Genomic DNA, 12,891 nt, shown 5'->3' with positions numbered 1-12,891 from the left:
CAGAAGTACCACTCCAGGATTCCAGCTGTGTGTCAGTTGATGCTGGACAGACTTAAAACTTCCAGAAGGCCTCTGTCCACAGAAAGCATTCTCGGCCCAGCCATTCCTTGTGACACAAAGGGAAAAATCTAGAACACTTCAGTCAACAGTAAGAGTAGTGTAAGTGGCACCAACAAATCTTACAATGAAAACGTAGCATGAAGTGAAAAACAAGTTTCTTGAAGCTTTCAATTTTCTACAGATTTAGAAAATATAATTTATTTTGGTGTTCCATGTGGGTATTAATGTTGCTTTATCCAATGATTAAAGAGATTAGGGATGTTTTAGGCATTTAGGCATATGATGCTAAAGGAAGGAAAGGCAGTGATCACAGCGATAAGTAATGTGCTAGCTAATGAAAATCTCTGTTCCACAAAAAAGCAATGCAACCGCTAAATCCTTGCCTACAGAATCAACCCCAATGTTGCTACAACAAGCATTATTTACCAAGGATGATTTTGGTTTGTCTTCATACATTAAAATACAATAATAATTTCAAGGTGAATCTCATGATAACTTAAAAGTTAATTTGGATATTCTGAATAAACCACTTAAAGAACTGTCCTGCTCCAGAGGCATACACTGACCTTACTAGAAGGCTGACACCCTGCAGCTATGCAACATGTAAGTTACTTACATGTTTCCATGCCCAGACTTACATCCACTTAATGAAGAAGCTTTATAAACTTCTCCACGTAGACTCCATGCTCCGCACTGGAACCATGGATCACGCTCTCTGACTAGCAGTTACCTGTGGAGGCCACAGAGCGGACAAGCTTCTCATGGGTCTCCTCACACTAACGCATGCAGGCGGGAAAGGGAATCCCGCTTGTTTCCCATCGCTCCCGGCTACGCTCCAGGCCCGCGGCGCCCCGCAGGCCGGCCGCGGGAGGCCTCGGAGGGGTCGTGTGCTGACAAGGTGATGTGAGCCGTTGTCGGGGCGGGGCTGCCGGCCGGGGTCCGTCTCCCCGCGCAGGGGAAGGCTGGCAGGAGAGCGGCCCCGCCTTCCTCCCCCGCCGCGGCTGCCATGGAGAGCGGCGAGCGACAGGAACTTGTGTGGCTGCCCACAGTTAAGATGGCGGCGGCGTGGCGTTGCCCGCGGCCGGCCGCCTGGCGCCGCGGGAGGGGGGAAGGGAGGCACCGCCCGCCCGCCCACGAGCCCTTAGCAAAGATGGTGGCGAGAGGCGTTCGCGTGTTCCAGGCAAGGGTCAGCACCATGACGAGTTTTACTTCCGGGTGAGCGCCAGTGGGCGCCATATTGTCTTGTTCGTGAAGACGAGGAGCGAAAGAGGGGAGAAAGCGGCCGCGGAGCGGTAGTAGCGGCAACGCCTGCAGCGGGAGGCGGGGGAGAGTGTAAGTAGCGGGGCAGGCTGCGCTCGCCAGCGCTCCCGGGGGGCCGGCGGGTGTCGAGCTGACCCGATCTTCCCCTTCGCTCCTCCTCCTCCTCCCCCAGCCCAGACGGGAGGTGTCGGCGGGTGCCGCGCGCCGTGGCGGCAGCTCCTCGCCGGGCACGAGGAGCCGGCGGCGCCGCGCTGCCGCCAGCGGAAACCGCCGGCCCGGACGAGAAGGGAAGACTCGAGCTCCTCGCCCTCCCCCGCCGCCCGGTTGGCCCGCTGCGCATGCGCGGCGGGGGCGCGGGGGACGAGCGGCGGCCGGTGCCGGGGATCCCTCGGGACCCGGTGCCCGTGTCCCCCGCCCCCTCCAGCGCGCATGCGCCGCCGCCCGGCCGGGGGGCCCTCGCCGGCCGCCGGGGACGGGTCCCGTTACCTGGCAGTGCGCATGCCCCAGGGCCGCGCGGGGGGCGCGGGGCCGCCCGGCGCCGCCACCGCCTCGGGTGCCGTTGGCCCGGCGGGGTGACCGGGAGAGGCCCGTGAGGAGCGGAGCGCAGCGCACGTAAGCAGGCCGGCGGGGGGAGCGCGCAGCCGGCCCTGGACGTGCCGGAGGAACGCTGCCCGTGGCTGGTGAAGCAACGCCCCTCGGCGCGCAGGGGAGAATATCTACCGATTTAGCTAGTAACCTAGTTAGGCGGCAACACGTGCACCAGGTTTTGGTAGTTGACTGGGTCAACAGCCTGGCTCCTGCAGGTAAAATGTCTTTGTGGAGTATTTGTGCTGTTTCATGGCTTTCGTGGCTATTCTCACGAGTTTGCTCCACTGGAGGGCTCCAGAGAACAAAAATTAACAATATCATCGCACGCAGCAACATTTGTAGGATACCTGAGCCTGGTTCAGTAGCTTGGCAAATGCAGGATGTTTCTAAATGGATCCTTAAACAGTCTGTTTCCAGGTTTCCAAGCCTTTTTGCACTGAGCACTTATCTACATAGATTCCCAGTACATTTTTAGACAATCCCACAAAGTTCAGTGTTGAACTAGACTTGGATGGGGTGTGCTAGGCTTTATAGCTAAGGATGGGGCCACAAAAGTGGTCAGAGGGTTGGAACACCTCTCCTACAAAGAAAGGCTGAGAGAGTGGGTTATTTGCATGGAGAAGAGAAGGCTGGAGGCTGCAGGGAAACTGCAGCCTTTCGTTATATAAAGGGTGCTTATAAGAAAGATGGAGAAGGACTTGCTACCAGGGCCTGTAGTAACAGGATAAGGGGCAACACTTTTAAACTGAAAGAGATAGATCTCGATTAGACATAAAGCAGAAATTCTTTACTGTGAGGGTGGTGAGACACTGGAACAGGTTACCCGGAGCAGTTGTGGATTCCCCCTCCCTGGAACTGTTCAAGGCCGGGTTGGACGGGGCTTTGAGCAACCTGGTCTAGTGGAAGGTGTTCTTGCCCATGGCAGGGGGATTAGAACTAGATGATCTTAAGGTCTCTTCCAACCTAAACCATTGGATGATTCTATGATGTGCTACTACCCCAGCTGAAATTTACTGAGTTTCTGAAACAAATTACAGAGTATTCAGCCACCTTGGTGGTTGTTGTTTTCATCTCTTATGTCATACCTGTAAATGTTTGTATGCAGACAGTCTTCATTGAAAGGTGTGGGATGCAGGGGGCAAGGGATGCTCTAAAGGGTTTGTTTTAAGGCAAAGGGTCAGTCACCTTTTAAAGATGAGAAATGGCAATCTTCAAAGCATAAGGCATGTCTGCCAGCAGACAATATTCAAGCATCATTTTACAAATAACAGTCCAGCTGAATAGTTGTATCATGTGTAGGAGTAAGAAACCCCTTTCGAATTCTAAAATCAGGCTGCCCTGAGAGATGGTACGTCTTGCAGAGGTGACAGATGCGGTGGCTGGTTGTAGAACACAGGGAACTGGGAGCCTCGGCTTTGTCCAGGGACAAGTCGTTAGCATCAGTGACAATTCAGTGACAAATCAGAGGACAGCCTGCTGATTTCTAATTTGTCTGGGACAACAGCAAACCTTGTGTCATCTCCGGTATTATGCCATTATGGGACTTCCTGTATTGGCTTTGTCACATGTGACATGCAAACTCTTGCTCTGAAAGAGTGGTTTCTCCAGTTTTGGGCTCAGAGGTATTGTAGGGCTGAAAAGTCAACAAATTTAGCACAGTTCCACAATTTTTTAGTGGACAACTTGCCATATAACCTGTAAGGGTAGAGAGGAGTCTTAACCATGTTTGATTTTCAGTTAGGTGCAACGTTATGCAAAGATATTATGGAGACAAGAGTGTCCAGTCTCCTTTATTTTCATTACTGAGATACATGGCAGCAAGTAATACTTGGGTAGGTTTTATTAAATGGTCTTACGTTCATCACTGGCTGATTTGTCTTCCTTAAGTAATAACTGTATTTTTCATTGAGGGCAATATCTGCTCATGACCAGTGAGGAATAGTTGTTTGTTTATTTAGTTATTGGTACTGTTCATTTTTTGTACAGAGCATGTTCATCAAGGAGGAAGTTGCAGATGGACAGTTGACTTCAAGAAAAAAAAATTGCTGTTACATGGCTAATTGAAAATCTAGTATCGGGTCTTCTAGTGGAATAATATGTGCAAAAAATAATCAGAGCTGACTTTTTTTTTTTTCCTCCAAACCCAGTAGAGTTCTAGTAGAGTTTTGACTCAACCTACTTAAGTTACTATGATGTTTCTGTCATAGTAAATGTTTTAGTAGTAGTTTTGGTGTTTTATGATAATCAAAGCATATGTTTGTTCTTATGTCTTCAAAATACAAAAAATAAGTGATACCTGAGTTGCCAATATCTGGTCTTTTTGTTCTTTTAAAAAGATTGGCTTAAACTCAGTGGGTATGTCGATTTAAGTTTAAAATAACAGACCTTGGAAGCTACACTGCTTGAATGACTCACTGAAGAAGTTTTCATAGTACTTTTTTTTTTTTAAATTTGGCCTTTGTTCAAGCCTACATCATCTTAGTAGTACTGTAAATATTAGTCAGACATGCTGACGTGTGAACCAGGTTCTTGAAAACTTTGTAGATACCGAACAAGCTGTTCAGTTCTTTTTCTGGTTCTGTATTTTGGATCTTGGTTATGCATTTGGAAAGCCTCTATTCTTCAATCTGAGAAAGAATTGTTCTGATGTTAAAAAATGCATTGGAGTAACTGAAGTTGTCTTCCAGCATTCTAGTGATACACAATTGTAAATGGGCTGGAAGGATTTTACACTTTTTTTCACTGGACATCTTGTTAATAGATTCTGGCAGGCACATTGGTGTAGCTTCTGCTTCTCAGGAAGAGAAAAGATGCATAGTGTCTGGGCATTAAATGCCTACAACTACTTAGGGTGATGCCATAGGTGATGTATAGAAGTCTGGCCAGCTGAAAGTGAGATGGGAGAAACAGAGTAGCAGTTAAGATAGTTATTTTAACTTTTTTTTTTCTTCTGATTTATTGGAAACTTAACTCATGCCATAAATGTTTCATTTTCTAATCAACAGCTGAGTAAAATATAGTAGTAAATATTCATTTTCCCAAATAAAATGGAAGCTGGTATGTTTTTGTCTGAGTGATGGTGTGCATTTGTTCTGACTCTGAGTGAAAGTGTGTCTGCAGCCCTTCTGTAGTGACTCCTAGTTTGTTTCTATGTGGGTGCATAGGGTGCAGTGCTTTTTCATGTTCCCAGAGCTTTCCACCTGCACAGTTGTTCTGACTTCCTGGGTCTCCCACATTAAGGCCATCAGCTGATGATTCTGGTACCCCTTCTGCATTAAATTTCTCTTCTTGGTAGAGGGGCTCCTCCAGGTGTGCAAGGCCATTTTTCCTTTGCATCTCTCTTTTCAGTTGTGTACAGATTTTTATAGTAAGGTATTCTTTAATCCAGTGACACAGTCGTGAAAGAAGTGCTCAGTCTACATTTTCTTCCAGTTTGGAGTACATTGAGATAGATATTCTTGGAGTTTATACAGTCTGTGTCGTTTATTGACTTTGGATGCCAGATCAGTTGGATGTCAGTAATAGCATGGATGAGCTGCTCTATGTAATTCCTTGGGAGAATCATGGGAACTATTGGGGTTGTATCCCTAGAGTATTTATCCGCTAGTCCTTCCAGGCTCATCAGCAATGTCTGTGATGTCATGACTGATGAATTAATAGCATAGTGGGAGAAAGGGGATGAGGGAGGGGGGAAAACAGCTCTCAAGCAACACTTCAGCTTGAACTCTTGGTGTCATTGGTCTGATTCCTGTCTTTCTACCAACTGCTTTGCTCCAGGTGTTGTGAATGCATGGTTAGATTTTTCCTGTTTGCAACTGAATGGTTCCACAAAATTCAACATGAAAATTCACCATAAACCTTCAGTCACTGTGCCAAAACTTCAGAGTCAATATCAACTACCTTGAATGAAAGGAAAAGACCTTACGTTGGAACAAGGCACTCACACAAAAGATCAAGAGATCAGGCTGTTGATTTCAAGAACCTCTGCTTCTGAGACGTCTCCGTTTTCCTTTAGGTCCATCTCCAGAGCCTAAGCCTATATGAGACAGAGAAGCTCTGCCCACAGAGGATGCTTTTGGGATGCTTCTCAAGGTGTGACGTGGATGACCCCCTGCAGCCCAGGAATTCTGCAAAAAGCATCAAGTAGAGACTGATATGCTTTTGCTGGTTGTGTTGCCTTAAGCTCATGCAGAAAGATTACCTAGCTAATGACACTGATTATTTAATAGTAATTTGTTTCAAAAGCAGTACTTGCAGTTTATTACAAACCAGGATTCCTACCTCTTGGGGTCCTTCCCTTCAACTACTCTGTAGACCTAAAGATAGTAAAAAAGTAATGGCTGCAACGGCAGGTTATCTTGGAGGAGATGGAACATCTGGTTTGCTACCAAGATACCTGACCTACGCATGGAATATCAAAAAGAGTGTGTTGTCTTTAAATTCTGGAATCCAAAGACTAGCTGTATAGGGATTTCCAAAGTATGCGTGATGGACTGCGGTTTCAGCTTCTTTGTTTATTTGGATAATGGGTACTTCTTTGCTAAAATGCAATGTCTGTTTGGAGGGCCTGCAAGACAAGATCTTTAGTCACCAGAAGAACTTCTGCAGCCATGTATTAGAGCTCAGATTGCAAGTAAAACTTGTCAGGCCATCTCACGTCACACATGGACCTGCTGTTCAGGGATGATGAGTAACATTATCAGAAAAGTGATGCAATAGCCTCTCTTCTGCTTCAGAAAGCACTTGATTATTGGCTCTGCTTCTGTAGGCTCCAGAATCATCTGTCATTAGTCTACCTGTCTACAGGGTTGAATAAACCAGACTGCCAGACTGTGTCCTGGAGATCTGGTCAAAATATGTTGATGTCTGATGTAGGAGTTCCTAACCTTGATCTCTTCAGCTCATGACACAGCAGAAGGTACCTGCTACTTTCCTCCTAGGGACAGCCTGGATCCTAGGCTGTCTCCTGATTTCTTGGAGTTGAGGTAATCTTGCTTCTAACAAGTATCCTATTTAATTTAATCTTCCAAAGAATACCTGTTTTTCATTGCCAAGATATTTCACTTCCATGGATTTACTGGGACAAGCCATTCAGAACCTTCAGATCTTTTCTCCAAAAGCTGTTGATGTGTAAGGTGTTCTGCATAGTTTGGAGGCTGTGTGACGTTCAAACTGGGGGAGAAGTATGTAGTCACAGTGACGGGAGGTTCTTAGAAGGAGCAAGGAAGAGTCTGCTAAATGTACTCATCTGACCAACTAGGTATGGTTAGTTATCTTCCTGATGCTTTTCTGGAGCTGAGCTTTGTATGTCTCTGTGCTTCTTGTCTAGGACTATCTGCATGAATTGGAGCAATTCTGATTATCCACTAGATCTATTAAATTTTATTTAGAGGCAGGTCTTACTTATCTTTCAGGGGAAATTTCTTGATATTTTTCAGTTCTGGTGCAGCCAATGTCATAAGGCATGTAAGAAGTTAGCATTTCCAGGATGACAAGTGGGCTTTGTGTTTTGACGTTGACAGGACTGAGCCTCACTCCCTAAAACTGCTCCTCTGTAGAGAGGTCTGAGCGTAGTTACCTTTGCACAAGTGCTGTTGAACTGCGTAGCAGATTTTATGAGCTTACAATATGAAACTGTATATATAGAGTCGTCTGAGGAATCTGACTGAGTCCATTAGAGCTCAAGTTCTATTGGGGGCCCATCTTTGATGTCAGTGAGCAACTTAACTATGGGAGCCTTCAGCAAGCACTGTGCTGTTGTGAAATGGTCAGGAAACCATGCTCTATTTGACCGGGTGGCATTCCCATCAGTGTGAAAGTCTGTGATTTGATACAAGGTAACTGTGTCTTGTGGAGAGTGCTGGGGGGAGTCTCCCAGAGTGAAAGGTGAACATACGAATTATCACTCAGAACTCTGGTTACTGGTAAGTAGTTTCTACTTGTATACTTTTCAGTGTATGTGGTGTGTCTGGACACATCATACAGCCATACTGGAAAATATTTTACTTTGCAGACAAATAGGCAGATTGAAGGAGATGCCTCTTTCCTAAAAGGACAGGTTAACACTGAGGTGTGTGATGATGCACATCACAATCAAGGAGAGGAGTGGAAAGATGCCTTTTAAAGTATCTGTTCTTTCTCTGTCTTAACCTAGCTTTTTGTTGGGTGAAATACTAAAGTATAGTAGAGAGTTTGACACCAACATAAATTTTTCTGGGTGCTTTTGGCTCTCAGAGGTTGCTGTCTGCTGGGTCTCAAGGTAAGTCCTATTTATGCCACTATGTCAGCTTTTATTGCCAGCAGGGGAGCTTTCACCAGCAATCCTTTCAAAGGTAGCATGTTTTAGTGCCAGTAATTTGCTATAATAAAGCTTCAGCAGATCCTGCCATTGAATAAAGTTCCAGTAGATCCAGCCTTTGAATAGGAATCTTTTAAACATACAACAGAACATATTTCAGAACATGTCTGCTCTTAAAAATGCAAGCAGAATTTTGAGATACCACATTAACTTTTCATAATCTGTTAAGTACATGTAACTGAAATGAAATGTGAATTGACAGGGTGTTTTTCCCATGTGACTGTGTTTCTGTATAAAACAAAAAGAATCCTGAATTGGCTTCTGTTTATTCATTGCTAAATAGATTTTTAATAGATTCAGGTTCCTGTTCTGTGATCTGACATCAGGGATTGGCTCTTGAAGCATCTGTAAATGTTCTTTTGTTTATTTTTGTTGGTTGGGGGAGAGAGAAAGCAGAAAAGCTATATCTAATTGAATTGGAGGGTGAACAGCTAAGTAAAAGAACCTTAACCCATTGTCATAAGGGAGGGTGGTATCTGCATTTTCCTTTCCAAGTAGGTACCTGTAAAATGGATCCATTCTTTGAACCTGTTTGCTTTTCAAAACCTGTTGTACACACTGGTGACATCGGAACCTGTGTTTTAATGACTTCTCAGCTGATGTTCCCTTCTTTTAGTAAGTGTCTTGCTAATGTTTGAATTCAGTAGATTTTAGCCAGTATTCACACACACACACCCTCCCCGCACTCCCTTTCAGTGGAAAACAAAGCTTGTTTCATTGTGATTTGGATGCTCTGCTGAGTATTTGGCCTTGTGTCACTAGTGGGAGGTAGGCATAGAGCTGTCCATTGTGTTAGGTGAAGCCTCCTTCCTTCAGGTGATGCTGCTTTGGGAACTTGGTAAGAAAATAATTAATGTGACAGCATCCTAAGTTAGTGTTGGCAATGCAGATTTTAGTTAGATGGAAGAGGACTTTGATTCTTTTTTCTCCATTATTACTACTTGATGTGTCTCAGGAAAATGTTTGCTTCTTGTCACATACATTAGTACAAGAGGTTTCAGCTGTTCCAAGCCTTTAAGTTACTGATGGGAAAGAGGCACTGTTTGCTGGTTTTGGGTTTGGTTCCTCTCTCTCCCTATATCCCCCCCACCCCCGGTCCCTGTATTGGGGGTGAATCCCTTGCAGTAAATTTAAAATTACTGAGAACAGGCTATGTTTTCTTTGCTGTGTTTTGTGAGTTCTGTTAGAAGTAGATTGTGCCCTTTCCATTTCATAGCACTGAGGTTCAAAAGCGTGGTTTTGCTATCTCTAACATCTGGTTTGTTCATTATTGTAAGACTTGCCTTGGTATGTTTTTATTCTTGACGTCTTTAAAATAGCATCACTAGCAAAGGAAAATGTCAGTAATGTCTGATGAGGCAATATGTAGAATTCTGTTGAAAAGTTCTTATATACTACTCTTCTTGGTAAAGTTTCACAGCAGTGTACAAAATTACATTACTTCTATATAGAAAAGAATAACATCAAATAGTCTGCGTGCATGTAATTTAATAGATATATCTGTATAGAAGATTTATGTAGTTATCTTTTAGACTATGATGACTCAAAACTAAGAGCTAAAGCCAGTTTGTTTGCCTCAGAAACTTAAAAGCAGATGAAACCATTAAACACTGCAGTGCTTAGCAAAATAATTTGTGAAGACAATAAACCACCTTTAAAAGCCTGGAGCCTCCCTGTAATAAGTGAGAAAATTTTACAGCAAGTACCTTTTTCATGTTTACCTTATACCAGTTTGTGAAGACTTGGTAAAAGTGCAGGAAACCAACTGGGGAGCAAAAAAGCAGGGAAGTCTGTTTCTCAGAAAGTGATGGTGTCCTGCTGTTTCAGGTCACCATATAGATGGAGACCTTAGAACAGGCCTCTTCTGTTCACTGGCTCCGACTATTGCATATGAAAACACATCATTTATTTTTCAATGCTAAAAGAATTTGAATACGTTGTCTTCTCTTCTAGCCAGTATACCTTAAGGTTAGTTTTACAAACATTTTAAGATGCTAATTTTGTTCCTTTCATATCCTGTTCCTGTTTCTGTCCAAAATATAGCACAACGATGAAGAAAAATTGAAATAAATAGAAAATTAGAAAGAGGTTTGACCAATATTCACATATTTGAAAAAGGGCTTTTACATATACAGTTATGTAAAGAAAATTATATAATTGCTTAAGTATTTGTGTAGTACACATTTCTGATTAGTTTTTACACTGAATTTGGTAATAAATCTATGTACTTGAAAGCCAGCATATTTTATAGTTGCCAACCTATGAAAATCAATGTTTCTTCAGGAAAACATTGAAGTACTAATACAATACAGAATTAAAAGTTTTCAAATACAGTTCACAAACTAAAATTAGCAGTTTCAAATGGCAGTGATTTTAAATCAGTTCGTTCTGGATGGCATAAATTGAATTAATAAAATGTTGAAGTTCTTCAAGGTTTTACACAGTTGTTCCTGTCTTGTCATACTGTCGTGCATCAAAATAGAAATCAGCTCCCTGTCTTGACCTCTTGCTTTGCACTTCCCCACCTGATTTCTCTCCCCAAAATAGAAATAATAAGGTAAAATAATCTCTCTGGGGAAAGTTGAAGACTTTAGGCCATATTATATTGCAGAGTGATGGAGAAGCAGCTATGTATGCTAACAACTAAAACCTGACCGGGTTTTTTACTCAGGCCCTGAAGCCAGCTGGCACCGAATGAAAGTCTCTGACCTTACAAACCAGAATGGACATGTCCTAACTGCCCACTGGGTCCTGGGTCCCTGCTGACACCTGAAACGTGCTTGGGAACAGTCCAGAGGAGTGCTAGGTGCTCTGGGTCAGTGCTGCTCTCTAATGGGGAGATGGTGAAGTCCTTCAGCACCATTCTGTACATGTGTGGGCTTGGCCTCTGTGTCCTAGGGCATGGTAACTTGCTGAGAGGGAAGCCAGGAGGGGAACACATGCTGTTGCTGCTGCCTACAGTCACTGCCTGTCTTCTGCATCTCTTGGTCGCCTTTTCAGATGCCAGTGAATACAGCTGCAGAATAATTTATCTCCCCCACAAAAAAATGTGGAATTAATTTCTTTGAACACCCTGTAAAATAGTAAGGTAGTTCCTGTTTCAGGGGCAGATTATACAGAGGAGATCTGGAGGCATTTGTTACCTTAGACCTTCATATGTTCCAAACTAGTGCTTCAGTTAGTGAGGATCAAGGCCTGAGAATAAAGAAAAAAAGGCTAAAATGCTAAACATCCTTTTCACTGCAGAATCCATGAGAAACGGATAACTGATAAGCATTTTAACAGGTACAAAAGTTTATTACAAGCCAATTGTGTTAGTTGGAACATGTAAAAAAAACCCTGGAATGTCCAAGATTTTAGGACAGAGACATAGCCAGTCCAGAAAAAAAATCTCATCTGATCCAGTCAAGTAAAAGCTCTGTGTAGGAGGTTCCAACTCAATTGAATTTTTAGAGGTGCTCTTAATATTGTTCTTCAGTCTTCATAAGAGAAATTGATATTTCTTTAACTGTTTGAAAATTTGGGGGTTTTGGCATTCAGTTATGTGCAAACCTGCGTGTTATGTTATTGTTGAAGCAATTTAATCTTCTAAATCTTTCACTGGGTTTATTTTAGTGAATTGTCACAAAGTTTTTCTGAGGTATTACGTATTTAGGTAAAAGTGTTACTCAAATTACTGAAATATATTTGAATTATTTCTAGTGTGATTTAACAGCTGAAAACAAAGGGAGCGGCACCATGAGGCAGTGAAGTGCTTTGAAGGCTAGTGGTTATCTCGAACCATAATTGTTACAACTTTTAAAATGTAAACAAGTTTATTTTGACAATTGGAAGAATTTGGATTCTGGATGGACAGATGAACTGAGTAGAGGAAGAAACAGTTACCTTTTTCTTACTTTAGGGAGAAAATAGTATGTGAGGTTACTTTTTCATACTTAGTGTATGAAATATGTATGTATGAATACTCGGAGAGCTGGGTATGGCAGGGCCAGCTTAGATGTTATAGTGCATTATTAGCCATTCTTACACTTAACTGGTGTAGGAAAGTTAATTTCCTAGGTACAGATAAAAATGTTAAAAGGCAAAAAAATGACACTGTCTTCAGCTATTGTAAAGATGTTGAAATGGAGAAAAACCCATACTTAATTTGGCAAGAAAAGACAGGGAAAATAGTAACATAGGTCTTGCCCAGTACTTCTCCCTGTTCCCAAAATTGATCTGGTCTTGTTTAAAGCCCCCCCCAAAAGGTATTTGCAACTGAATTTTTCCAAGCCATACACATGTAATTTTTGTATTGGCTTGAATGTAAGAGGCCTCAAAACAGAGGTGATTGGTTTTTTTTGATTAAAAATAAAATTTGACAGAGGTGTGCAAAATACGAGCTTGCATTCATCTCTCCATGACCCAACACCCCATGATGTTATGTACAGCTTTTTTTTCTTGTGCATTTTTGTAGTGTTATACTCTCTTCCTATGCAATCATGCAATTATTTGTATGAACATGTAAGCACTAAGCCTGAGATCCCTTTGCAAGCAGGATCCACTCTAATTGCTCTTCTTCTGTCTGCCAAAAGCCGTCTCTGTCTGTGGGGCTGCGTGTGTCCTGCTCAGTAAGAATGGTTGCG

General features: G+C 43.0%; 1 protein-coding gene across 5 annotated transcripts in view; it reads left to right on the top strand.

Moving 5' to 3' along the window:
- Window positions 1-1,276: 1,276 nt before the first annotated feature.
- PNISR (PNN interacting serine and arginine rich protein) overlaps window positions 1,277-12,891 on the top strand; it is a 30,041-nt gene continuing 18,426 nt past the window's right edge. For 2 of the 5 annotated variants that reach the window (XM_074896084.1, XM_074896080.1), the window contains exon 1: window positions 1,277-1,392. The gene's annotated coding sequence lies outside the window, so the exon portion shown is untranslated. Of the gene's footprint in view, window positions 1,393-5,923; window positions 6,894-6,944; window positions 7,169-8,026; window positions 8,882-12,891 lie in introns of those variants that run through there. The other 3 variants (XM_074896081.1, XM_074896082.1, XM_074896083.1) reach the window with 3 other exon arrangements.

Source organism: Athene noctua, chromosome 1 (genome assembly GCF_965140245.1).
Source record: "Athene noctua chromosome 1, bAthNoc1.hap1.1, whole genome shotgun sequence".
Taxonomy (NCBI): Eukaryota; Metazoa; Chordata; class Aves; order Strigiformes; family Strigidae; genus Athene; species Athene noctua.
Note: the sequence above shows the minus strand (reverse complement) of the source record. Positions and strands in the feature narration are given on the sequence as shown.